We start from the raw sequence: 27,971 nt of genomic DNA, 5'->3' as shown, positions 1-27,971 counted from the left end.
GGGAGGCTGCTGCTGCTATTGTCTGCTTTTTATTTTAAAATAGTATCAATTTAAGGCTCAAAGGAAGCGTAAATAATAAATCAGTAAGTGCACTGAGAGCACTTGAAGCACAAGGGGCACGGTCCCTACTGAGGAAAGAGGGGAGGATACCAAGTCTAGCTGAACCTGTTCTGCAGCACCCTGCATAATCTAGTTGCTAGGCAAGACTGGGGCTTATCTACTGAGAGTGTCTAGTACAGTCAAAGAAAGCATTATAAAATTCTTTGCTGGGCAAGCTGCTTCGTGGCTGCAATGAAAGAGAGAGTACATTAAGCCAGGGACGAAAGGAAGGGAAGACTTTTTTTTTTTAATGAACTAGTTGGTAGTGAGCGCTTGTTTCTTCCTTTCTCGTCCCCGTCTTATGGTGCTCCCTTTTGAGTTGCAACGAAAGCAAGCCACGATGGAATTTAGAGAGGGCTTAAAGCTTGTTTTAACATCTGTGTGCATGTGAGGGAATGCTTCATGTACAAGGCCTACTACAAGGTAGTAATCATTAAATTTCCATCATCACTCATCAACAATAAAAAAAAAGAGTACATAATGCATCTCTGCACTACAAAGTCTCATAACTTTTCGTGTGCTGTACCTATATAGGCATCTTTGGCATGCAGAAATGGCGGGACACTAAAACTAATAATAATTTGTTTATCATCTTTGCTTAGATAAAATAAAATAACAAAAAAAGTTGTACAGATGCACGAATATAATTACCATTGTCTATGCCCTACCTGCTGGCACCTGTTTCCAGAAAAATCAACAAATACCAAAGTAATGCACATAATATACATCGTGAAGAGGCCTGCCGAGAACCTGATGAAATGCCAAGAACGCATGAACTGTTAAGTTTTCCGTTCACTGCATGGTTCTCTAAAGGCCCGTTCACACTCTTGCGACCTCTTAAAACTGGGTTCCTTAAAACCTCTTACAACGGATGGATAGATGGATGAATCCGGCTGAGCCCTTTGGATCGGGCGGTAGCTTATGCCACCTAGCCATTTTGTTTCACCATTTAAGCTTAGAATATTTATATGTGAAATCTATATTCACTCCGCACCACAAAGAAAGTGGGGCTATGAAACCCCTTCCCATCAGTTAATAAGAAAATACCTAGTTTCTTCTCGCTTTCTGCCACCATTCACTTAATCTTTGCTTGGTAATCTCTACAGTCTTGAAATCCGCTCTCCCTTCGCTGTCTCTAAAACCCAATGAATTTATTAAATTCATGTTGTTTTCAGTAGGCATAGGGTGAAGCCCTTTACAGTATATTATCAAGTGCTCAGCCGTCTCGTCCTCCCCTCCACAAGCAGTGCACACTGTATCCATTTCCTGGTACCTCGCTCTGGATGTTCTGGTTCGCAGAACACCCGTCCTCGCCTCAAACAACGAGCTTCCCGTAGAGTTGTCATAAATGCTATCTTTGGCAATAACTGTTTTGTTTAATCTATAGCTTTCCAGAGCCGTCTTTGTCTGCATTCCGTCTAGCCACCAATCTCATTCTGTGGCCTTAACTTTCTTCTTAACCGAGACCTGCTCTTCCGTATCTCCACTATAGCCTAAAAACTTTCCTCTTAATTTCCTAGTGCGCTGTCTCCACCTTGTGTCTATACTCCTCATGCATAAATAGCTGAAAACCTTTCGTGCCCATTGGTCCCTATCCATTTGCCTCGACCGATCCTCAAATTCTATCTTGCTCACCACTTCCCTGCTCTCAAAAGACGCCCATCCATGTCTCCTTGTACTCCCTGGTTTGGCGTTTTGTGATGTGCCCCCAAAGCCAGCCTACCTACTCCGCGCTGTTTTATTTCTAGTCTTGCATCCACTTCGGATTTCATGCATAGCACTGCGTTTCCAAAAGTCAAGCCAGGCACCATGACCCCTTTTCAAATCTCTCTCACCACCTCATACCTGTTGTAATTCCAAAGTGCTCTATTTTTCATTACAGCGGCATTTCTGGTGCCCTTACCTATTATATACTTTTCATGGTCACTGAGATATTCAGCACCATCACATGTCCATACTCCTAGATACTTGTATTTACTAGCTCTCTTAACTGTAATATTCTGTATTTTCAGCCTCTCAACTTCATCACAGTTAAAAATCATGACTGATGATTTTTCACTACTGAATTCTAAACCTAATTCCTCTTCTTCCTTACCACAGATGCTCATTAATTCCTGCAACTCTGTCCTGTTGTTAGCCATTAGTACAATATCATCCGCATACATCAATCCCGGTAAGGATTGCTGAATTTTTTGGCATAGTTTACTGTACGAAAGGTTGAATCCAAGCCCACTCTTCTCTAGTCTATCCTCCAATCCTCTCGGATACAAGATAAACAGCAAAGGCGATAATGGGCACCCCTGCCTAAGGCCTCGTCTTACCTCTATTTCCCCCGTCGCCTTTCCTTCCCATGTTATAATCACCTTATTATCTTTGTAAATGTTCCTTAATAGGGCTGTTAGTCCTTAATCTAGGTTTAAGCTCTCCTGTATGTCCCACAGGTTCCTTTGGTTCAGATTGTCATAGGCACCCTTGATATCCCGAAATGACAGCCAGAGCCGTCTGTTTTGTTTTTGCACTATTTCTATACACTGTGTTAGAGAAAATATATTGTCCTCCACCCTTCTTTGTTTCCGAAACCCGTTCTGTGACTCGCCCAGTATGCCCTCACAATCTACCCATTCCTCCAGTCTGTTCTTTATAATCTGCATTACCAACCTGTAAATAACTGGTGTCACGGTTATGGGGCGATAATTACTAATATCAGAATTATCTCCCTTTCCCTTATATATCATACTCATCCTACTAAGCCTCCCTTTCCCTTATATTTCATACTCATCCTATTAAGCCTCCATTCATCTGGAATATTTCCTTTTGTTATCATAGTGCTCACTACATCCCTTAGTTTTGCCTTAGATTTAGGACCCAAATTCTTCACCAGCTTGATTGGGATCCCATCTGTGCCTGTTGACGTGCCACTAGGGACTCTTCGTTCTGCCTTTTCCCATTCTCGTTGTCCAAACTCCGCGATGTCACAAGCTGGACTGCTACTTCCTTCGGTTTTCCTATCTTCCACATGTACCCGTTCCCGAAATTTCTCCTCTATCACTGCTCCTATATATCGTACCGCATCATCTCCCTCTAATTGATCTCCCTGATGCGAGAGTATGAACCTCTGTCTAGCTTGCGTCGTTTCACCGAGTGAGTTCAAGTGCTCCCAAAACTTCTTAGCTGCGTTTCTATCTTTCTTGCTTACATTACTCATCCATTCCTCACCCTTTCTCTGAATTTTCGCATTGATCAAACTGGATGCCTCTCAGCGACAAGTTATAAAAGTGTCCCATTTTCTCTGTACTTCCGTTTCTGAATCCCCACTGCGCTTAGAATACCTGTGTTCTCTAGAGGCTTCTTGACGTTTTTGTATCGCTTGCTTCACTTCTTTGTCCCACCAGCTTTTTGGTCTATGTCCTTGCTTCCCCTTTCCTTTACTCCGAACTTTGTCTAGTTCCAGAGCAAAAAGCCTGGTTAGGCTCTCATAGGTCCAATCTGTATACCGTTGCCCCGAAACTGCTTCCTCTATTCTTTCAGTAACTATTTCCAACTCTTTGTCGCTGCAGAAAGTTTGCTTCGAATATTGTTGTCTAGTTTCAGCATTTACTTCTCTTGCAAAATTCAGCTTAAGGCCAACATGAGCCCGAATCTGGTCTTTGGTTTGTTTTAAGTCATGGCCAAGTACTCCTAATAAAATATTGAAATAACCAGTTGAGAAGACAGCGATGATACTAATGTCACTTGGTCTCCAGCTTTAAAAAAAAATATGTTTACAGATTGGCATAGCGAAGACACCCTTTCAAACAGATTTATCTCAAACAACCATAGTTACATGTGATTTATCTTTAGCATGAGTAGTTACATCGACTACGCAAACGGCACAACTCTTCTCCCGTTTTGTCCCTTCCCCTATCTTTTCTTTTGCGAAGATTGGAATTGATAAGAATATCGTAAGCGCTGACGACAGCAAACGGAGCTTGTTAGGGGTTGTCCAAACCAATTTAATCATAACAGTCTAACCCTCTTTTTTTAAGAATGCAAACAAAAAGATGCCTTCCCCCTGAAAAAAAAAAAGGAGTAAAGCGGATTAGAGTATGACCATAGCACCTCTAAACTCACAAAGCCTGCCAGTTCGACGACGCAGTCATAGAGTGCCTGGTCACAGATTTTGGAGCGTGAGGATTTGGTAGCACAGAGCATTAAAGAGCCATTCCTCGCGGAACCTGGACGTCAGCACACAGCTTTTGCAGTGACGAGGACCCAAAACATACTTGTTTCGTGTTTCGCGTCCGCTACGGCGAGACTCTTCTCCGTTGTATGCCACTTCACCTTTTCCATTTCGGCGACCGCTTCTCGTGGCAATCTGCCAGGTTTTGTCAATATAAAGGAGGCTATGGTACGACATATACTGGAGCTCTGTAGCGGGGCACCATCCTGCTGTGTAATGTTTGGGCAGCCCCTTTGTCCACAGAACTCCGAGAATGTAGAGGTTATCTATACTACCTGTGACATTATCTGCAACTCAGAAGTTTCAGTGCTGCAATGGATTGTTTACAGCAAGGCATGCAAGTGAGTCATGTTTTTTTTATCCGCAAAAACGCAAAACTTTCAAATGGCCCAATTGTTTACCTCGGCAAAAACTGCACGGTTCGGGGCACAGCCACGCAGGCAGCAAGGCGTTGACACCAAGAGGTCCCGTTCTCTTTCCCTCGCTGGTTCTTGTGGTACCCTTGTCTGCGTCGACTGAAAAGAAGTCCCTTCAGTGTCGTGCATACTTGAGCCTCCACTGAACCAAAATTATTCCATATGAACCTACTTGCCATTAAAGACTAAAGTTCACTTCGCTCTTATTTTCTACCTACCTAATACAATGGTTTGTTAACAGGAACACCACCGTTATCTAGAAAACTCATTCAAAATGCAAGTCCTACATAGTAAGGAACCGTGTTCAAGGTCTAATTAAACTACAAGCATGGGCACTAAAGACACCCTCCTACATGGGTGGGTATTAGTGGACCCGATTTGGCTAATATTTGCGAGGCCTAGCTTGACAACATAATAAATGACATTGTTTCTGGTCACATTATTTTTTTTAGATGCCTTGGCATTAGCTCTGGCCTTGGACTGGTTTTGAGCATACCAATGTAATGTTTGCAACTTCGCCATGGGAACCACGAAGTTCTTTCAAAACTAAATAGCAAGCTCTAAAATAAAATAACAAAAAAAGTTGTACAGATGCACGAATATAATTACCGCTGTCTATGCCCGTACCTGCTGGCACCCGTTTCCAGAAAAATCAACAAATACCAAAGTAATGCACATATTATACATCGTGAAGAGGCCTGCCGACAACCTGATGAAATGCCAAGAACGCATGAACTGTTAAGTTTTCCGTTCACTGCATGGTTCTCTAAAGGCCCGTTCACACTCTTGCGACCTCTTAAAATTGGGTTCCTTAAAACCTCTTACAACGAGAGGACACACTGGTACCATCTATTGGGTAGCAGTGTAAACTCGGCGGTCCGGCATATTTACTATTTCTCTTGCGCATTATCCTTTCTTTCTTGGCTCGAAAAACTTTTGTCAACGTTATAAACAAGCCTTTCCTACAGGTATTACACACGTTTGACCTCGGAAATTCCGCGAAACCTTCGCTCTTGTAAAATGCAGTTCCAGGGTCAATCCATAGATGGTGCCAGAATGCCCCCAGTGTGTACCCTCGTCCGAAGAACTTTTAAGAAGTCTTAACAGATCTCGTCTCTCTCGGTCGTACTCGGTTGCAAGAGTGTGAACGGGCCTTAAGACTCAAGTTTTTGCCAACTGTGTTAATTTTCTTTAATCTTGGAAAGTGCTTCCAAGATAGCAGTGCCCATGTATCCTCCCGAAGTTGCTGGTGCGTGCTTGGGACACCCTCGGAAGCTTCTGCCGTTGACATTGGAAACCTGTGAACGCACACATACTGCGGTTCCATCCTCCAGCCAGGGCTACCCGCTTGCGCTTGCACAGCTTTTGCAGTTAGTTCATGCTGAGGCGAGACGAGGTATAGTGGCATTTGCACATTCAAGATATCAAAACCCACCACATGTCGGTCCGAGCGGCATGATGATGATACCCAAGAGCTATTTCGCGTATGGTCTATAAACCTATATAATGCACGATGCTGAACCTTCCAATTTCTACATAGTATAGAGCCGGGAAGGTGGACATGCAGCAAGGCACGCACCTGCAGTTGCATCCACTTTGACAGGTGTAAAGGGCTTCCCTCCCACGGCGCCATACTTTGTCACGCCTGGAAGGTTGGCCTGTCACACTCCTATTGACCAGGTCCTTGCCCCTGTAGAGGCACCGGGACAACAGGATCAGCAGCGCGAGTCGAACTTGGCCTTGCCTATGGGCCTGTCAAATTTTTCTTCTGGTCGGGAAACCCCGCCTCGGAGGTAACGCTGCAAGTGTAAAGATAATCATAAATAAATAGGTGATCAAGCAAGTTTTAGTACAGGTATAGTGCCTGGACGTATTCTCCACTGGTGCAATTGCCATCTTGTTCCTCCCATGTATTAAGAGTTGTCCCAAGGAAGCAACAATGATGTTACAAAACCGAAAGTGTCATGCTGCCGAAAGTCTGCAGTTGGTCTTCAAACCTCTAGTGAATAAGACAAGCAGGCACAAGTGCCGCTGTGATCATGGCGTCCCAACTTGTTACTGTGAAGTGACTTTGGACTGTCGAGGCACCGTAAAGAATGGTGCGGCAAACACACCGGATGCCTAACCCCACCTAAACCCCCTTGACGAGTTTGTGCTAGTTTCGTAAGTGGCATCAAAGCGCCTGAGCAGGAGGCCCGTGCAGGACTTGGAAGCAAATGGCAGTGTAGCCCTGAAATGAGAGGCACTTGGAAGTGAGTGGCAGCACGGTACTCACTCGTGGCACGTGTCTCTCGCTTTCAGACAATTAAGGCTGGACCGCATGTAAGCGATTTAGTGAGCAACGAGACGAGCATCGGCAACAGCGACGGAGATTTCTCACTGTCGCTTGTAACGCTGCTCGGTCCTTGAATTACTAGAAAACGTTGCAGTGTGCCTCATCGTGCGGCTGAGCGATAGCAAAAAGGGTCGCCATCGCTTCTCCCGTCGCTCCCTTCATGGTTGTCAGCACTTCCAAAAATGTGAAGTGTGAAATTTATGTAGGGCTTTGTCCATGCCGGCTCTCAGACTGCTGGCAGAACTTTGGGTTTCAGTGAAATACGACCACATGGTTTCTCACTCTGCTTATGTACTAAGGAGGAAAGCTCACAAGGAAGTAGTTGAAAAATCTGTTCATGATCTCTTTAACAAACTTGTTTGAAACACCTCATTTTTTGTTGTTTTTTTGACTGTCTACAGTGCCGTCCGACGGCACTCCACCCGTGCCTACAAGTGCCGTCCGAAAGAAAGTCGAACAGCACATGTATCCCTGGGGAGCTCGTTAACCAACCCCCCACATACATTCATGCCGCCTCGCGGCAACAGTATGCGACTGCTAATTACAAAACTATTAACCTACTTGGCCCCGTTGCACATGACGCCTCGCAGCGTCCAGCCCCTCTGTCCCATACCGAGCCCCGCTGTCTCCCATGTACCTCCGGAAAGGGACGCCCATACCATTTTGTTAAAGGGGCCCTGCAATCACATTTAAGCGCCTACCTTCTTTGCGGTTTCCACGTCTCTTGGGGTTCGGGCAAGCCAGCGGGCACGGAGAGAGTAACTAAATAACAGGGAGTCATATTTTAACCGGAAGATGCGGAAACCTCCTCCATTTACGAGGGCGACCGGCATCGCCGAAAGCGCGGAATATGTGACGTCTTTGGTCCTGGGCTTACCACTGGTCAGAGCCGCTAAAAGCTTTTTTTTAGTCGAAATACAAAATATAAGTGTCGCGAACCGTTTCAGTTATGTATGAAAGTAGTTTTTGTTTGCTAATTTAGATCAGAAAAGAAACAAATGCAGTTTATAAAGTATGGAAACAAGAAAAGACTCGTCGACAAACCCGCCACCAAGCGGTGGAAAAAACGGCGCATACTAGAAAAGGCTTGTGGAATGAGGCTCCGACGAACAGCGAGCGTAGAAAGGTCCCGGATGTACGCGGCGGCGCTGCGGTCGTATAGCGGATCAAGGATTCGACCGGTTCCGAGCGTTCCGAAGGCTTTCAGCATGGGCTTGGCTCGCGATTTGGCCGTTTGGCGGTATGGCAGCGCGAAGTGGCTCCCGTTCTGAACTGATCTTTACGCCGTGTTTGCTGTAGTTTGTGGCCAATGAAGTGTTATGCCAAATTAGTACTTAATCGCGCAGCAAATGCAATGCAAGCCGCCCTGGCCACCCGCCTCATACAGCCTATCCAGAATCTGCTTTAGTGGCGCCCTCTCGAGCCGTCGACACGGAGTGCAGCAGCCGTGAGCGCTCGATGAGCTCACTACTCCTCTAGTTCACGGTTACTCAAGCCAGGACCTACGACGTCATGAAAGAGGTTATTTTTTGTTTGTTTTTGTAATTCTAAATTGCCTATAACTTTTAAAATAAAGCGAAATTTGAGAAAAGATTAAGTTACTACGTTCAGTGCGCTCAAGTTCGGTGCAAATTAAAAACCAGTCGAAAAGTTGTTGCTGGGCCCTCTTTAAGCAAAGTTTCGTCGACAACATCTTTTTTTTTCCCCAGTGTTAATGGTAAAAAAGAAATGACTTAAATATCGCCAAATGCCTCGACAAAACAACATGTTTGGGAAAAAGATTTCAAAAAGTAAGCCCACACTGTGGATCGAATCCGGGTCCGCTGCCTATGAGGCGAGCTATGCTACAATTTCCAATAAGCAACGCTACAACTTCGAAAAACTTGTTTTGACAATTCGCTTTACATAAGACATTCGGACGGCACTTGAAGACGTGAGTGGAGTGCCACTGCAAGGCACGTGAACGTTCTGCAGGAGTGCCGTCGGACGGTACTCGACACTACATTATATATATACCGGGTGTTTTTGCGAAGACTTTAAAAAATCCTAAAAATTAGGGCGATTAAAAAAGAAGAAACTCTCTTCGGGAACAAACTACCAGCCACGGCGGACGTCAGGAATTGCCAAAAACCTACTAATTAGCCAGATAATTAATTAAAACTTGTTAATTAACTTTTTAATTAGGGGAAATAGGCATATGGTTTCAATTAGAAAGTTGCTGAGCGTTATCGAAAACCACTAAATCAGTCATTTTCAGAAAGACTTTGAACGCGTGAGACGAGTAGTAGCGCACTGAAGTTGCCACTCGTGGAGCAGGTACTATCGGGGAAAAATGAAATGCGAACAGAGGAGCGCGTGGCTCGCAGTACATGGTGCGCCGCCTGGAAGTGAGCCTAGGAGCGAGGGTGCGTGGCCTACTGCGACGTGTTCACGCCCCTCCCTCTGCGTTCCCCGAGCTTCAGCAGTGCGCCTCTTAGTGCGCTGAGAGCTATCACCGCTATCTTTGCTGGCTCAGCGCGTGCGGTGCAAAGAAGCTCGCCGCACTCGCCGAGCAGGCAAAGATAGCGGTGACAGCTTTCAGCGCACCGAGAGGCGCACTGCCGAAGCTGGGGGAGCGCCAATCAAAAGGCGTGAACACATCGAAGTAGGCCACGCACCCTCGCCCCTCCGTTCACTTCCAGGCGGCGCAGCCTGTACCGCGAGCCACGCGCTCCTCTGTTCGCATTTCATTTTTCCCCGATAGTACAAGGTTAGCGTTTGCGGTAAGGCGCCCGCGCGATTTTTCCGCCTCTTATCTAGCCCCAGCCTTGTACCTGCTCCACGAGTGGTAATTTTAGTGCGCTACTACTCTTCTCAAGCGCTTAGTCTTTCTGAAAATGACTGATTTAGTGGTTTTCGATAACGCTCAGCAACTTTCTAATTGGAATCATATGTCTATTTCCACTAATTAAAAAGCTAATTAACAAGTTTTAATTAATTATCTGGCTAATTAGTAGGTTTTTGGCAATTCCTGCCGTCCGCCGTGGCTGGCTTTCAATCGCCCTCATTTTCAGGATTTTTGAAAGTCTTCGCAAAAACACCCGGTATATCTTTTTGTAATTACTCAATGCGCGTTTTTTCCCACAACCTTCACAATACACTTCAGCCAGAGGGCTACCAAATAACTGCAACATATACAGCATTTTGTATAAAAAGTTCGTGCATTAGTCAAAAAAGAACTCTTCGAAAGCAACATCAACAATGCAGAGAAACGAACCTGATTTCGAACACCCGCAGTGAAAGCAAACGGGGTGCAAATACGAGCGCCAGCACATAATGGGTACCATAGCAGTCATGGGTTCCGCGAAACACACCGCCTAGTTAGGTGGTACCACAGCCGTACCGCCGTACCAAGGCGCCACCCGATTTGTAGAACTCGCCTTGTCCACCGATCCACGAGATAAAGCTCCCGATACACTTACGAAGTCCCGTCCCCCCCTCCGGCTTCGGTGGGACCTTCGCCTCTGTGTGCGTTCCCGCAATCTGACTGCTCGCTCAGTGACAGGCCGTGGTGACAGGTCGGTTGCGGGACTTCCTCAAAAGCACGAAGGTCATCCCTTGCGCAAAGCACGTGTGTGACAAGGAGCCCCACACGTTCGCCGCGTTCGCCTTCACGCTTCCTGCACACACACACAAGGACACTTCACAAACGCTCCGAAAAGAAAGCACTAAAAAGTCAAGCGAATAGGCGAGTACTCACCAAGTAGACACAAAACCCACAGCTCGGTCCATGGGCACGGCGACATCTGAGACACTTTTTGTTATTCGGAGAACGTTCTTCGAAGGCACTAAAGGCCTGAAACTGCCCGAAAGTTTGCAGCTTGCTTTGTTTTTGATTTTGGTTACGCTGGCGATGGCGTCGCGGCCGACGCGGCGACGTTCGCTGGTTGCGACGAAACTCATTTGACGCAACGTGAATGTTTCTGTTTTACTCGACATACATTAGAACTTTTAAACTAAAAAAAAATGTGTTTAAACATTTATCTAATTCTTTGTAATGATGTGTGTTGGTTGTGTACTAAACTGAACCTTGGCTTGTCTCAGCTTCGTAGTATACTAAACAGGGGGGGGGAAGGTGCCGCCGCTTCCAATGCACCCTCCTCAGAATTTACGGCGCTCCGTGGGGGCCGCCATGTTAAAACTTGATACCAGTGTTGCTGCATCTGTAGGTCATCTTTAAGTTAGAGCTGACGGAGAAAATCTGGCCACGGTGCAACGCCGATGTACGCTGGAAGCTAGAACCGGTTTGCTTTCGTTGTTTTTGTTTGGTCGGAGAAAGTCTAGCAACAACACACGTTCAACATGGCGCCGGTATTGCTTCGGCAGCTTCGGTTTGACCACGTTTGACGTGGTTTTCGAGCACATGTAGCGAAGACGTGACCGGAGAAGTGCCCCTTGATGGTCCCGGAAGACGGAACGTATCATTCGTAATCGTCGTGTGTGCTTTGAAAGCGAAGGGAGTGACAGGGTCCACGAGTGCGCAACCACAAGCCAAGGTTCACGACAGCGCTCCGTCGACTTCGGCGATCTCGTTCTGTTTGGTGCATAGAGATAGGTTTGGTGCAACACGGCGATGCGGCAAAGAGTTGAAACGTTCGTGGTCAGTGGTGCGGTGCTTGGAGGTAGAGGCCCATACTAACACGAAGCGCAAATTGGTTATTGTGGGGTTTAAATTCAGCGGTTTCAGGCCCGTCGTCGTCAGCTGATCCGGTCCAGCTGGTCCGGGAGGACGCAGTGAGCGCTTTTAAAAGTAAATCTTCCTTTGTTCCGTTTCAAAATGTGGAAGATTCTCGACGCATACCGTGAGTAAAAAGCTGCGGGCGTTTTCAACAAAATTGCGTCGTTTTAATTGAACAATGGACTCCGGATTGTTGTCCTAGACCTGCCGTTTTTATGCTTCGTGATGTTGGCGTTTGCACAGCGACGCACACCGCCCGAGTAGATGATTCGGTCCTGCAAACGACCGGTCATACAGAATTTCAGTGGAACTTAAGTCACCACCGATATTTTCTTGTAAATCTCGTGTGAGTTTGTTGGGCTCGTCATGTGGTGTGAATAAATTAGGGCAACATTTCTTACCTGCCTGCGGATGCATGAACTGAGACCATTTTTTTACGTAGTGAACATAGCGTTTTTCCTTTATTTTGGAAAGAGGTGTTGGGGAATTTATTATGGTACAATCACTTGAGAGTTCAGAAATTGGAGAGAGCGTACATGCTTTCCCAACTTTGTCTCTTTTCTCTCTGGCATTGCCCCTAGTTTCAAGTTGCAGTTTCAGTAGACATGCCTACTAGCAGGTACAAACTGCTCTAAAACGGACTCCGTGTTTCGCGCTTTTCGCAAGGTGACTGGGTAAGTGCTTTTGCGAGGTATGCGGAATACACAAACGATTTTGTTACGCCCGTCGGTTGCGTCTCTCCAGCAAAACGAATAAGATGATCTACAAAGGCGCAATCACAAGCCAATATTTACGATAACAGTGCATTTGATTCGGTGGTCCGTGTAGTTGTATTTTACCCTGCTTTCTGCAACACCGTGTCATGGCGAAGAGCTGGAACATTCACGGATTGTGCTGGGCTACCGGTTGACCCAAAGGCAGATCCAGAACTCCGTTTTTTTTTTTTTTTTTTTTTTTTTTTTTTGGGGGGGGGGGGGGTGGAGGGGGGGGGGAGGGAAAATCTAAAGCAAGATAGACAGGACTCGGGTTGCGCCTTTTGTTTTAACCGCCGCAGAACCACAGTGCACCGACGGCCCCTAGATGTGCGCCGCTGCGCCGACTTTGGTTTTAAGCCGTGCTTTGAAACCGCCGCCGCGGACTTCAATCTCGGTTGAAGCGACGGAGTGGTTCTCCAAGTTCAGAGTACAAGTGTGCCTGCTACGGTGCGGCCTACCCTATTTCAAACCCTCGTCCTTGAGTACCGAGCCTCCTACCACCTGGCAGGCCGGTGGTTGGTGTTATTTCGGGGGATCCACCCATGTCAAATCGGCCTCCCAGAAGGGGGCAGGGGGGGCAGGGGGGGGGGGGGGGCGGCCGCTTCGTCGCCCCCCTCTTGGGCCCGCCGCTGGGTTGACAGAAGCCCGCGTCGCCCGCATCGGCTTTTAGTGCACTTGGGCTGTTGTAGTGGCTCTAGGCTGTTGATGCTCAAGCCTTTCATCCGCGGCTTGCCGCCAGCTGATCCGGCTGCTCGACGGTGAGGAAGCGGCGAAAGTTACCTCTGAAGTAAATGTAAATCCTTGTTCACACAGTTATCCGGTGTCAAAGTGTGGAAGGTGTCCAACCTGTATTGAGGGCGGGAACTACGGCGTTTTGCCTTGCTTTCGTAACCGAAACCAGAACAGCGAGATAACTGCCTTGCGTACTCCAAAATGATGAGAGCAATAAGTCGTCAAAAACCCGTTTCTAGGGTTTCAAACCAAGTAAACAAGACAAATATAATTCAAATTTATTTTCTGTATGCAGAAGGACTTATGTAACACAACAATACATTCTCGTTCCAAAACGAAAAAGAAAGTAAAACTCAGTCCGTCGTATATGGCAGCAACTTCTCCGCTGCAAAACCTATGCTGGCAACGTAAGCGGTTTTAATATGGCAGCCTCCGCTTTGCGCCGCGTTCCCTTTCCCTCCTTCCCCCCCCCTGATACTAAACTGTAGCTTGGCCTGCCTCAGCTTGGTTTTATTTCAACATGGCGGCGACAATCGTTCCGTGCTGTGTTGTGCTGTTGTGCTCAACCTATTTTCTGTGCATTGGTCGTCCTGTTAGCCACCTCCTGCAATCCACATCAGCCGCAAACATGCTGTTGGAGTATTGTGTGCCCGCCGGAAAGAATATACAGTCTTCTCGGAAGCAAGGCTGCTACTAGGGCTGCTTGAATCGTGGCTTGGACGTCGTCGGCTCCCACGAACCGCTTCCGCGAGCCTCACGTCGTTTGCTTGGTTCCTTTACGTTTCCGGCGATGAATCCCCCAGCCTTGGCCTTGGTCTCATCCCTACAGGACCTAGCTGGTGAAAAACAATCTACGACAACGCGGCGTCTTTGGAATGCGATTGCTACGATCAGTGGCTCTTAAAACCTCAGTGGCCCCCTTCAATTGTGAGCTCTGTGTGTGTGTGTAGGCGTTGTAAAGAGAGCTCTTCGGTGTGAGCGCTCTTACTTTCACAGTGTGCAAACTCTTCGAATGGTTATTCAACAGGCGGTGCTGCGAGACGCGAGCCTTCGGCGTTGCTTCAACTCGCAGTGTGGTAGTGTGGTTCTCAAAATGGGCACGTATACTCATTTTCATACATAGCGTGCATAGCTGTCAAAGGTACTGAAGTGGTGCGCATGAAAATACAGAAAAAAAAAGTGTTCCTGGGCGCGTTTCGTGGACGAGTGGTAGGGCTGCTCTGGCGATACCGACGTCTCGGCGGCAGTGGTTCAAACACGCTAGACGCGCATTTTTTTTTTTTTTAGCCATTTTTTGTGCAAGATAGTGCGTATTGCCGAACTGCATATTTCGATTTTTTGTATTTATTTGTAAGTCGCCGAGAGGCCACATTTCTACCATCTGCTCTGCCGCTTTGCAAGTGTTATTTGCCTCCAGCACCGAGTTATATATTTTTTTTTTCGTGCAGCGTGGAATGAGGAATCTCACTGATAGTACACTCTAAAACCGGTCTCTCATAAAAAACGCTGTCCCTCTGATTTTAGAGGGGACAACAATGTTTTCAGGGGGACAGCTCTATTTAAGAGGGAAATTGAAAAATAAAATAGCAACATCTAGAGGGACACCAACATATTAAGAGAGACCAAGGAAACCGTTTCGTTGGTCCCTCTGAACAGGAAAGACCGACAGAAAGATTCACGCGTCTCCCTTCATATTAAGAGGGGACTGGTCCCTCTTAACTGGACCAATGTAGTTCGGTCAGGAGGAGAGGGGCAGGCGCACTAATCCACGGCAAAGAGTTCGGACGGTGCTAAGGCTTCGCGCCAATTCACGGAGAGCTGGAAACGGTCGTTGCCTTAGGGTCGCAAGCGTCATGCTGCTCGTTTGACTTCCTTTGGGTGAGTAATCCTGTCATATTGACGCTTTTGTTTTGGGTGCATTGCGGGTGGGAATAACGAGCCATCAATATTTTCACGCTGGCTGTGAGATGTACGAGCTCTGCATGTAGAGTAAGAGTGTTCAGCTGTAGTCCGCGGACGCGGTCGCTTCCTGGATCTGCTCGTTCAGCTACGACAAAGCGTCGATAATCGTTTGCCCTGCCGTGAGCCGCAGGGCTGTCTTTCGCACAAAACACTTTTAGCGGGTTAGGGTGCCCCAATGTGTAGGCGTCTGTCTTAGGCTGGTGATATCAGACCATTTTCTGCCCGACGCTTTTGTCTACTTTTTAATTTCGGACGCGCGTTCGTTCTTCTCCCAGCTCGAGCTGCTAGCTTTGGCACTGCTACGCTGGCATTTCATTACCGGCAATTTCCTTGTATTTTATCCGTGAGCGTACACTGTCGGCATCGAGTACTACAAAGGATGGCATCACCCTCCCTAAGGCAAAGCCAGCATAAAGGCACCCTAGCTGGGGCAGTCAGTGTTTGTAAGCTTGGCTCGCCGATTTCTTTCTCGGTGTGCACTCTAAATGCTTGAGGTTGACCGCCCGAGAGCGTTGATTGACGGAAACAATGTTGGCGATTTTGCGTTTGTTTGCCTTCAGAGTTCATTACAGCAATTTACAATGCAACGTTATGTTGTAGACATCGTTAGCGTTACAGTGATTATGAACTTCTTTCTCAAGTGGGAGGCGAGCAAAAACCCATAATGTGTGTGTATGTATGTGAAAAAGGGGGGGGGGGTGGACAAGCTCCTAATTCAAACCCCACAAAAAAAAAAAGAAGAAGAAAAAAAGGTTTTTTTTTTTTTTTTTTTTGCGCGTTGCGTCGGCGTCGCGGCGTTTGCGGAAACAGGGGAAGGGTGCCGCGATGGCCCTGGAGTACATTTGTTTTTATATATTTTCTTGCCGCACTTTTTTGTTTGTTATATTTTGACGGTCGCGCCAGCAAAGCTACCGTTTTTTTTTTTTTTTTTTCTTTTTTTTCGGCGCCGATCATGTTTTTGTTTTTGGAGATTTTATTTATGATGTTTATTATGCTCTTTGTTTTCTGTAGCTGGTTGAATATCTTTTTTTCTGTGTGGTACATCTGCGAAAAATATATAAACAGAAATTTGCTTTTTCTTCTTTTTTTTTTTTTTTTTTTTTCTTAGGCGCTTCAGCGCTAGGTTGAGTATGGGCGTTAAATGACTGACCGTTAAAAATATTGTTTTCAGAGTGAGGCAATGGCAACAAACGTCGACGGGGGTTCTGCTCGGATTTCTCGTGTACAGGGCTCTACCGGGACCCTCTGCACGGTGGGACGCACCACCCTGAGTGACGAGTCTACTGCGGCCACTCGCACACGGCCCACAATGAACTCGGTAATTATAAACTTTTTGTATTCTGGTATGTAGGTAGGCTTGTATTCTGGTATGTAGGTAGGCTCTATTTACGTTCTGTTGGCATATGCGTTGCTTCTGAAAAAAAGAATAAATGAATGACTTGCGCCGAAATCTCAACAGAAATATATTTTTTTTATTTGATTATGTTGCTTTTTAAAACATGCATTAGATCTCTTCTGCAGCTTCGAGCCGCAAATGCAATCCCTGCTTTCCAAAGCACATGGGACTTCTAATGTTCATCTACTTCTAAATGCGTTTTCGTTTTGTCTTGGTAATACAAAAACGATTCGCGTAAATTGCTTAAAACAGCAGTCTATTCTCGTACCAAATATTAATAGTAGCAGAAGTTACGTCATAAGCTAATGTCACTCGCTATTTCATCGTATACAGATTGGACTCCGAATCTTTGAACTGTTTGCACTTTAATTTCGCATTTGTTTCCTACCGCCTGCTTGAAAACAGGTGAAAGCGCTTCATTACCTTCATTCTAATTCCTACTCTCTGTATATAAAAGAAAACAATATGGTCTTTCATTCAACTAAAGGTGGATGCACAGCTTCGGTTCCATAACACGATCGTCACCATGCTGAAGAAACTGGAGGAGGTAAAAGGGGCCTTCTGCGGAGACAACCCAACAACATTCTTGAGCATGAAGGCCATTCTCCGGTCTCGATTGGCCAGAAGTCCTCTCATCGCCTATGGTATGTGAAAAAGCGAATGCAAAAATAGAAACGTAAGTTTAAGGCTGACGCTTTTTTTTTTTTTTAACAATTGCTGTTTGCAGGACGATTTTATCCCTGACGAAAAATTTCCAGGACCCAAGACTTTCTTTGGTTCGGAGAAACGGATCGTTTCTGGGAACTGGTCAGTGAAACTCTCCGCTAGCACGACTATGGAGGGGGCACCAGTCATGTGCTTATGGGTGTATTACATAACGGGACTCTCCTAACCTGTGGCATGTGGACAAACCCTTGGACTCCTCTAGGGTCTGCTCGTTGAAAATAAAGACTTTCGATTCAGTTTAGGTCGGAGAAGCTCAGAAGATTGCTTATGGTCGTTCGAAAACAACAGGAATTCCGAGCTTCTGCTGATGACAAGAGACGCCGAATAATTCGTTTTTAATGCTGTGAAGTAGGTAACTACGCTCCAAAAAAAAGCACAGGAATCTACTTTCCCGAACAGCACTTGGAAAGTCAATCACCGTAACTCACGGAAGCAGCTCAGCGAATCACGATGCCGAAACATAAGATTAGACAAAAAAACCCAGTCTGAGTTGTGACATTAAGCAACGCAAAACGTCACGCTTGTTGTGGTTAGTGTCGCAACTCATTTTTTGGTATAATCATATGTTTCGGCTACTACATTCGCTGAGCTGCCTCCGAGAGTTATGGTGATTGTCTTTCCAAGTGTTGTGCGGGAAAGTAGACGCACGGGCTTTTTTTTTAATGTACTTATTTTTGTGTTATCCGCCAAAAAAAGTTTTTTTTTTTTTTCAGCACGATTGTATAGTTATTGTTTATGATAGGCAAAAGGAGTCACTTTGCAGCACGAAATATTTTGTGTGATTGTTTCCAAAAAACGCCAATTTCTGGCGTCGTTCTAACGTCTTTTTTATCCGTAAAAGCTACCAGAACATCGTTATAAAATTACTATTTGATAAAGACATTTCAAAATATTTTCTTGTGTCATGGCAAATAAAACACGTGTTTACTCTTAAAGATTGTTACTGTTTTATTTAACACATTGATTCCGCTTATCAAACATAATATACAGATCAAATTTCAATTCTGTTACGCAGCACAGAATAACTTTGGTTAAACAATATCAGCGAAAGTGCGAGAACTGCATCACTGCAGTGCAGCATGTCAGCTGACAGTCCAAACACGAAGGAGCAGAAATTCTACGATACAATAAAAGAGATAACCTAAAGTCGGGGTCACGCTGCTTATACATCATACAAAATACATTCTGCAGACATGTTCCGGAACGAGTCACCGCGACATCCGTGCTTTGTATGCCACGTGACAAAGCAACCTCTTGATTCGGTTGCCCCGTGGCGTACGAGGCTCGGATGTCGCGGCGACTCGTTCCGGAACATGTCTGCAGAATGTATTTTGTATGATGTATAAGCAGCGTGACCCCGACTTAAGGGGGCTATACCCTTGCATTTTAAGCGGGCCACCGTCCCTCCAAATTTAAGGGGGAAAATATCTAAAAAATGTCCCTCTTACCAAGAGACTCTGACCCCAAATTTAAGGGAGACGCCGTATCGCCTACTTTAAGAGGGCTGGTGTCTCACTTAATTAAGAGGGAGAATCTCCATGTAATATTAAGAGGTCTGTCGCCCCCCTTAAAGTTAAGTGGGAAAAAATCGAAGAAATGTCCCTCTTACTAAGTGGGACAGGGCTTAGAGTGTAGCCTTGCCCCAAAATTTATAATAGGACGTTAATCGACAATAGTTGTGGCCTGAACAGCTTACTTTGAAATAGCTGTCAAGGGTAGGAATCCCCCTCTCGGGGTACTTGAGATGCACCTTGAGGCGAATGGCGTTGTGTGTGAATTCGGCATGCTTGACAAACCCCGTGCTCGAAACTTCTACATGGCGAGGTCTTTGCTTCGGGGACGCCATCTTGCCAGATAGACACTGCGCCTTGTACTTCGCGACAGTACGGGCGCACACTCCGTTGTTCTTATTGACCGTCTCCAGGACTTCACGACCGACTTCTCCGGGAAACGCGTTCTTGTACTCGCGTACACGTTGGTGATTACCTGCTTGCACTCTTTCAAGGTCTGCGCACAACGAGTCTTTGAAAATATCCGAGCAGGAGAGGTACTTGAGCTTGTTGCGTAAGACGCCATCTTCTCAAAACCAGCCAGTGCCACACAACCCGAAAACCCGCAGCTGCTGCCGCACGGACGAAAACGAAAACAATTTAAAGTAGTTTACATTATCTTTTCCTTTTTATTGAAAAAAATTTGTGCTCCGTCGAAATCATAACACCACTATCAGTTTTTAGATCCAAGGAGGCACCTTTTTCGACTTTTTTATAAGTGTTTTCGCAGGAGACGCACTATTTTATGGGGTGAACATGGACACGGTCGGCGATGCAAACCGGTGCGCTAGCTTTGACTGCGTCGCATGCTACGTATGAAACGGAGTATAGTCTTGAATAAGCTGCTGCACCTTCACTCGCTCCCAGAGACGCACCCCACGACAGTTCTAGAAATATGTAAAATGCAGACGCAGGATTCGGTTTCGAATAATGTGCACGACGCGAAACTTGTTGAATCTCGAATAAAACGAATTCTCAAAACGAGTACTCGCAGGTGTAGCTATGTGGAAAGGTGCCCGCTTCTTACGGAGCGAACCCAGGTTCGATGCAAAAAATAAACATGAATTTGTTTTTTGTTTTTTTTCTTGAGAAAAATGAATGTCGACGAAACTTTGTGCATTATTTTTTTTTCCTTTCCTTTTTAATTTTTTTTTTGCACAATTTTTGAAAATAAAATGTCGACAAGGCTTCCCTGTTGGAAAATATCGATGATGGAAAGAAGATGGAAAAGGCTCATACAAGCGTAACCGTAATATGGGACATCCTATACAAGCGAAAAGGCAGCTCCAGTATAGTGGATTACGGCGGAACGATACAGGTAGGCGGAACCATACAAGCGTGTCGTATTATGGGACATCCTATACCGGCGTAGTGGATTATGGCGGAACCATGTAGGCGGACGGAACCATACATGGATAACGTAATATGGGACATCCTATACCAGCGAAAAGGCGATACCGGCATGTTGGAGCCATATGGCTCCAACATGGTGGTTTCGCCTTTTCACTGTTGTACACGGCAATTTAGTTTTAAGCTTTACATATATGTTTAGAAAGGCCGTGAAAGCTAAATTAATGCGATTTGTGCAGGAGAGTTATATGGCCAGGCGTACGTAGTATAGGGACCTAGTCGTAACGATCAGTCAGATAATTAAATACAATTTGTTAATTAACTTTTTAATTAGTGAAAATGAAACTATGGTTTCTATTGGAAACTTGCTGAGTCACTGAAAACCACAAAATCAACTCTTTTTAGAAGGATATAATGCAGGGGTAGCATTTTACGCGTTCTGTAAAAATGCTTTATTTGGACGAGTTTCTAGGTTTCAGTTTCTTATCAGAGCTCATCTTTGCGCCCACGGTCCTGTTCCCCAGGGGCTTAGACGCGCAACACACGTGCGCCTTGCTTCCCTCCATCCTACGAGGGAGGCGAGGGGGCGGCTTCGCACTGCGGCCACCGGGCAGCAGGACCGTAGGTGCAAAGATGCGCTCTGGTAAGAAACCGAAGTCTGGAAACGCGTCCAAATTGACCATCGTTTTAGAACACCATAAAATGCTGCTCTTGTCTTATATCTTCACAAAGAAAATTGATTTAGTGTGTTTTGATGATGCTTAGAAGTTTCTAATTGGAACCATGGGTCTATTTTCACTGATTAAAAATTTTAGGAACATACTATACTTAGAGAGAGGCTGAAGCGGTTTTGTATTTGAGAAAACACTTTTAAATCTTCTTCATTTGACCTCCAGAATCTCAAATATCAAAATTATTTGCTAATTTAATTAATCGAGGCTGCATAGAGTCATTTTTAAAGCGCTTTGAAAGCACTTCCCTAGAGAGGGACGTCACAAGAGCAGCTTTCAAAATCTTTGTTCACGCATCTTCAGTGCCTATGAAAGCTATGCACGCCCATGCTATTTTTTAAAGGGGCAGAAAAATGTGTCACGACTGGTGCCAATGCGGGAGAATATACCTAGAAAACTTGCGACTGGACGCGCGGCCCTTAAGCGACATACACTTGGCGGCTGAAAGGTCTTCTTACGATGTCACTATTGGTAGGATGTTTTTTTTTGTGTTTTCTCACGTTTAGTTATATCTTTGTGGAAAACGAACGGGATATTCAGATTCGCGGGATAAAACCACGCGAGAATGAACCTCCATCTAGTTTTCTGAAAGAAGTCTGGCACATCTCTGTAATAAGCCGACTGATCATTACAAATTAGCCTTTTATACTATGCCGCCCTGGCCATATAATTCACGTGTACAGACTGCGTAAATGTAGCTTTTACGGCTTTTTTAAAAAAATCTGTAAAATATACAAAAAAAAACACTCTGTAGAATGTCCCCCAATACAATATGATTGTATGGTTCCTTTCCCGCTTGCATTGTTCAAAAAAGACTTGTGGATATCCAGCGTTTCATTGGAATGCTGGATGTCAATAAGTCTCTACATCAGTGAGTGGTTTCAAACAATTATGATGTTTGCACCCCAGTAAGCTCTCATCCGAGGCTCACCAGGAGCACTAAGAGCAGAGGCAAAATGTCGTGACCTGGTAAATTTGGTTGCAGGTATTTATTTTTAGAAGAACTGCATGCAGCAAAGCTTAACTTTGCTCAAAAGAAGATAATTAAAAATTCAATACTGAACAATGGTGTCCCTTGAGCTGTCAGACCAAACTCCCACTCTTGTCACTCAGGAGTTCCTAACTTGTGCGTAGAGGATCAGCACAACCCGGATTTGTGCTGCAAGCGCACATGCAATATAAAAGTTGAAAAAACATGAGATGAAATATGAGTTGTTTACAATTCTCTGTAATGAGAAAATACAGTACAGCTCTCGAAGAGGAAGATGGGAGGGTATGCCCCTCCTTCCCCTCCCCTCCTCCTCTTCTGCTCCCTCCCATTTAGGGGGAAATTTCCCCACTAAATTTAGCGGGTTAAGTTTCCCAATAAATTTAGCGCGGAAATTGATGTCACATGACCTCAACACAAATGCAGTTTTTCCGCTAAAAGTAGCGGGGAAAATGACGTCGCATGACCGTGTCACGTCATCCATAAAAACACTCAGTTTCTCAGCTAGACTTAGCGGAAATATTAACGTCACATGACCAAAACATTAATTCAATTTCCTGCCAAGTTTAGTTGGGCGGTTACGCCGACAGCGACGCCGCGAAACGCGGAAACGGGTGCTAACAGCTGCGCTAAAAACTAAATGCATCAGGTAAAATAAAGTGAACATTAGATATACTGTAAGAAAAAGGAGAATCTAAGATACCGTTCTCAGATCCTTCCTTTTGTCCGTTCTCAAATGTTTTGATATCAAGAAATGTTTATCTCTTTATTCATACCCAGAGAATTCCTCCCAGTTTCAGCATGAATGCAATAAATCAATGCAGACTAGACCTAGTAAACTATAATGCACATGAAAATGAATGTTTGCCACATAGTCATGTATCAGTCAGTGGCTCAGATCTCAAAATACATTTGTATTGAGGAACATTCTTGAATAAAACTTCTGGGCTTCGAATTCAACAGTTTGTACTTCCATAAGGAACACTGTATGGCACTGATTTTTTTGTTTTTTGTGACACATCAGAAACAGCACAACACTGTCATCCTTGCATACCTAACAAGAATTTGTATTTTTTTTTAGCATGGCATGTGCTATTCTAATGCCCATACAGCCTCCTTTAACAAAATTTCCTTTGTATAGCTTTTTATTGGTTCTTATTTAGCTCGCACGACAGATTCGGTACCTTGAATTCTCACTCGGCATCAACAGTTTTATATATTAATGTAATAGCGAAAGACAAGATGTATGGACTTGAGTATGGTTCAACAAGCACAGATGTTGAGAAAAGTACTGAGGAAAACTCAAATGTCAAAATAAAAATAAGCTGGAATGTGGATACAATTATGGACATCGTCATGAATACACTTAGCAGATTCAATATAAAGAATATGTGTTAGACGCACGCTCAAAGAAACCTGTTGCATCATTATTCATTCAAATTACTTTGCAGAACCCAGCGCTGCAGTCTCAGGCGGGAGTTCGCTGGATGAGTCTACTGAAAATGAGTGTAGACGGAAAAAGCAGTTTGATCTGCGATAATGAGCATTACATAAGTGACATGTCATTATTACTGTTACAGTGCCGAATGTTCCAAACAGTCAGTCGCATCATTCTGTGAATTCCCTCCGTACATTACAGGGTTTGGCTCTTTCGAATGCTTTGCGAGAAAAATGATGAACTGGAAATATCTAGAGTAGTTCTAGAAAAACTATTTCCAGAATCTTATCTCAGCATCGCAAAGAATATAAAAAGTTTCTAAAGACAAGGTTAGTGCAGGAGTTGAATAAACTAAATACTTTGTTTTTCAAAACCATCTTGCCGTAGTAAACGTATGAAGTTCCCCTAGGTAGAGCTAGTCATTACGGATAATTGTGCCCATTGCATACCATAAAAATTTAATTTGCGACCTACAATATTTACAAACTCAATTAACTCTGAATAAGTGGACCACTTGGCATTAAAGATTGGCCTCACCATGACTGTCTGCCAACATCTACATAATAATTTTCATGAACCTATGTATTTCAAGAAAATATTTGGTGCGAGCTGCTTAAAACACAATAGCACTTTTTAACAAGTGCTGATTGTTGGGCAAGTTCGTACGGTACGTTAGAAAACATAATTGCGCTTTAAAGACGGGGACATAGGAAGGACAGACACCACCGAGTGCTAACTTTCAACTGATTTAATTCAAGAACCTCAGCGTAAAAACACACCGCATCACCGCACCACATCTCAACCAATCCGTGGCCCTGCCACGGACCGCAAGTACGCCAACTCCTTATCCGCCAAGTCAATTGACGCCACACTGACACAACACGTGCCAGAACTATTTATAGCATCAGCCTCCATAATCTCTCTAACAGTCATATCTTTGTGCCTAGCAAGAACAGTAGACAAAGCAAATAATGGTTTGCACTCGCAGTGATGATCTGTCGTGTCACTGTCATGACTGCGGGTGCAAACAATTATTTGCTTCGTCTACTGTTCTTGAGAGGCACAAAGATAGGACTGTTAGCGAGATTATGGAGGCTGACACTATAAATAGTTCCGGCACAAGTTGTGTCAGTATGGCGTCAATTGACTTGGCGGATAAGGAGTTGGCGTACTTGCGGTCCGTGGCAGAACGGATTGGTTGAGATGTGGTGCGGTGACAAAGTCCGTTTCAACGCTGAGGTTCTTGAATTAAATCAGTTGAATGTTAGCGCTCTGTTGTGTCTGTCCTTCCTATGTCCCCGTCTTCCAAGCGCAATCTTGTTTTCTACCACACTTTTTAACACTAATAGAAAGCCTGTAGTGGGCCACAACTTAAGCAGTTTTCCCTTCATTATGAAGAGCAATTACACATATGTGAACCATGAATATAGACCTGCACTGAATTTTTTTCTTAAGCTGAACGTGCTATGCTCTGTTTACTGTATAAATCTTTGCAGAGCTGACATTGTGCAAGTTCCTGTTTTTTTATATTTCACATGTCCCGACTGCTGGGTGTGGTAGGGACATAAGATTGATGGCACCAACGAAACACAATAATTATTTTAAGAATTTGTTTGGGTATAGCACGAGCAAAGCGATCTGCGGGAAGTTTTTTCTGTGACACCGTCGAACCTACATCCGCGGGCTTTAAGTTCACATGTTAAACATGTCTGCAGACTCCTTTTTGTAATTGGAACTCCATCCAACCTAAGATTTGAATATTTTTTTTGCATTTTAGGCTTAGTAGTGCTTTTGCTGTTCTAGTAATAGGTAAGAAAAATGCTTATTTCAAGTGGCATACCTAACACCTGGTGGCACGAGGACTCCCCTGTCGTGACGCTGATCGAAAGTCATAGGCAGGGAGATACTGCGATGCTCTTGTTGCTGGGATTATCTCCCCCATGGTCCTGGCCAGACCACAGAAGAAGATTGAGTCCAAGCTTGTGGCCACTAGGATCTCCAGATCTTGAGGCACCCAAGTAGCTGAAAATAAAAACAAATCACAATCACGTACTTGGCAGAGCTACATTAGAATGGCTAGCATATTCTTTCGTGATCAGCACATAGATCCTCTTATTTTAGTCATAGTCACCCCCCAGGACAAGGCCACGTAGGCGTTAAAATGATGGGTACCGAATTAAGGCGAATGATCAAATGCATTCATTTAACCCTCTTTCGCCCCAGCCTGAGAGACTTCTGTCAAATATTCACATTCAACTGTAAAGACTACAAATAAAACTACTACTGCAATGCAGAGCCGTATAGTCTGTTCTCAAATGTTTTGATTTTAAGAAATGTTAATATCTTTATTCATACCCAGAGAACCCCTCCCAGTTTCAGCATGAATGCAATAAATCAATGCAGACTAGACCTTGTAAACTATAATGCACATGAAAATGAATGTTCGCCACATAGTCATGTATGAGTCAGTGGCTCAGATCTCTAAATACATTTGTATTGAGGAACATTCTTGAATAAAACTTCTGGGCTTTGAATTCGACAGTTCGTACTTCCATAAGGAACACTGTATGGCACTGATTTTTTTGTGACACATCAGAAACAGCAGTGTCATCCTTGCATACCTAACAAGAATTTGTATTTTTTTTTTAGCATGGCATGTGCTATTCTAGTGCTTATACAGCCTCCTTTAACAAAATTTCCTTTGTAGAGCTTTTTATTGGTTCTTATTTAACTCGCACGACAGATTCGGTACCTTGAATTCTCACTCGGCATCAACAGTTTTATATATTGATGTATTAGTGAAAGACAAGATGTATGGTCTTGAGTACGGCCCAACAAGCACAGATGTTGAGAAAAGTACTGAAGAAAACTCAAATGTCAAAATAAAAATAAGCTGGAATGTGGATACAATTAAGGACATGGTCATGAATACAGTAGCAGATTCAATATGAAGAATACGTGTTAGACGCACGCTCAAAGAAACCTGTTGCGCCTGCATCTATATTCATGCAAATTACTTCGCAGAACCCAGCGCTGCAGTCTCGGGTGCGAGTTCGCTGAATGAGTCCACTGAAAATGAGTGCAGACGGAAAAAGCAGTTTGATCTGCGACAATGAGCATTACATAGGCAAGTGACATGTCATTGTTACTGTTACAGTGCCGAATGTTTCAAACTGCCAGTCGCATCATTCTGGAATTCCATCCGTATATTACAGGGTTTGGCTCTCTCGAATGCTTTGCGAGAAAAATTATCAACCGGAAATGTCTAGCGTAGTTCTAGAAAAACTACTTCCAGAATCCTAACTCAGCATCGTAAAGAATATAAAAAGTTTCTAGAGATAAGGTTAGTGCAGGAGTTGAATAAACTAAATACTTAGTTTTGCGAAACCATCTTGCCGTAGTAAACGTATGAAGTTCCCCTAGGTAGAGCTAGTCATTACGGATGATTGTGCCCATTGCATACTATAAAAATTTAATTTGCGACCTACAATATTTACAGACTCAACCAACTCTGAATAAGTGGAACACTTGGCACTAAAGATTGGTCTCACCATGACTGTCTGCAAACATCCACATAATAATTTCCATAAACCTATGCATTTCAAGAAAATATTTGGAGCGAGCTGTTTAAACTGACTTAACACTTTTTAACACTAATAGAAAGCCTGTAGTGGGCCACAACTTAAGCAGTTTTTACTTCATTATGAAGGGCAATAACAAATATGTGAAGCTTAAAACTAGGCCTGCACTGAATTGCTTTCTTAAGTTGAACGTGCTATGCTCGGTTCAATATATTATCTTTGCAGAGCTGACAATGTGCAAGTTCCCATTTTTTTATATTTCACATCTCCCGACTGCTGGGTGGGGTAGGTACATAATATTGATGACACCAACGTAACACAATGATTATTTTAAGAATTTGTTTGTGTATAGCACTAGCGAAGCCATCTGCGGGAAGTTATTTCTGTGACTCTGTCGAACCTACATCCGTGGGCTTTAAGTTCACATGTGAATCATGTCTGCAGACGCCTTTTTGTAATTGGAACTCCATCCAACCCGAGATTTGAATGTTTTTTGCATTTTAGGCTTAGTAGTGCTTTTGCTGTTTCACTTCAAGAAGAGGTAAGAATGCTTATTTCAAGTAGCATACCTAACACTTGGTGGCATGAGGACTCCCTAGTCGTGATGCTAATCGAAAGTCACAGGCAGGGAGATACTGTGATGCTCTTGTTGCTGGGATTACCTCCCCCATGGTCCTGGCCGGACCACAGAAGAAGATTGAGTCCAAGCTTGTGGCCACTAGGATCTCCAGATCTTGAGGCAACCAAGTAGCTGGAAATAAAAAAAAATCACAATCAAGTACTTGGCAGAGCTACATTAGAATGGCTAGCATATTCTTTCGTGATCAGCACATAGATCCTTTTGTTTTTATACTTTGTACGTGCACCTATTAAAAAACTGCTCCTTCACAGCCACAGTCATAGACACACCCCAGGACAAGGCCACACAGGCCTTGAAATGATGGGTACCGAATTAAGGCGAATGATCAAATGCATT

The sequence above is a fragment of the Ixodes scapularis genome, unplaced genomic scaffold (genome assembly GCF_016920785.2).
Source record: "Ixodes scapularis isolate PalLabHiFi unplaced genomic scaffold, ASM1692078v2 PGA_scaffold13__105_contigs__length_92229423, whole genome shotgun sequence".
Lineage (NCBI taxonomy): Eukaryota > Metazoa > Arthropoda > Arachnida > Ixodida > Ixodidae > Ixodes > Ixodes scapularis.
Note: the sequence above shows the minus strand (reverse complement) of the source record.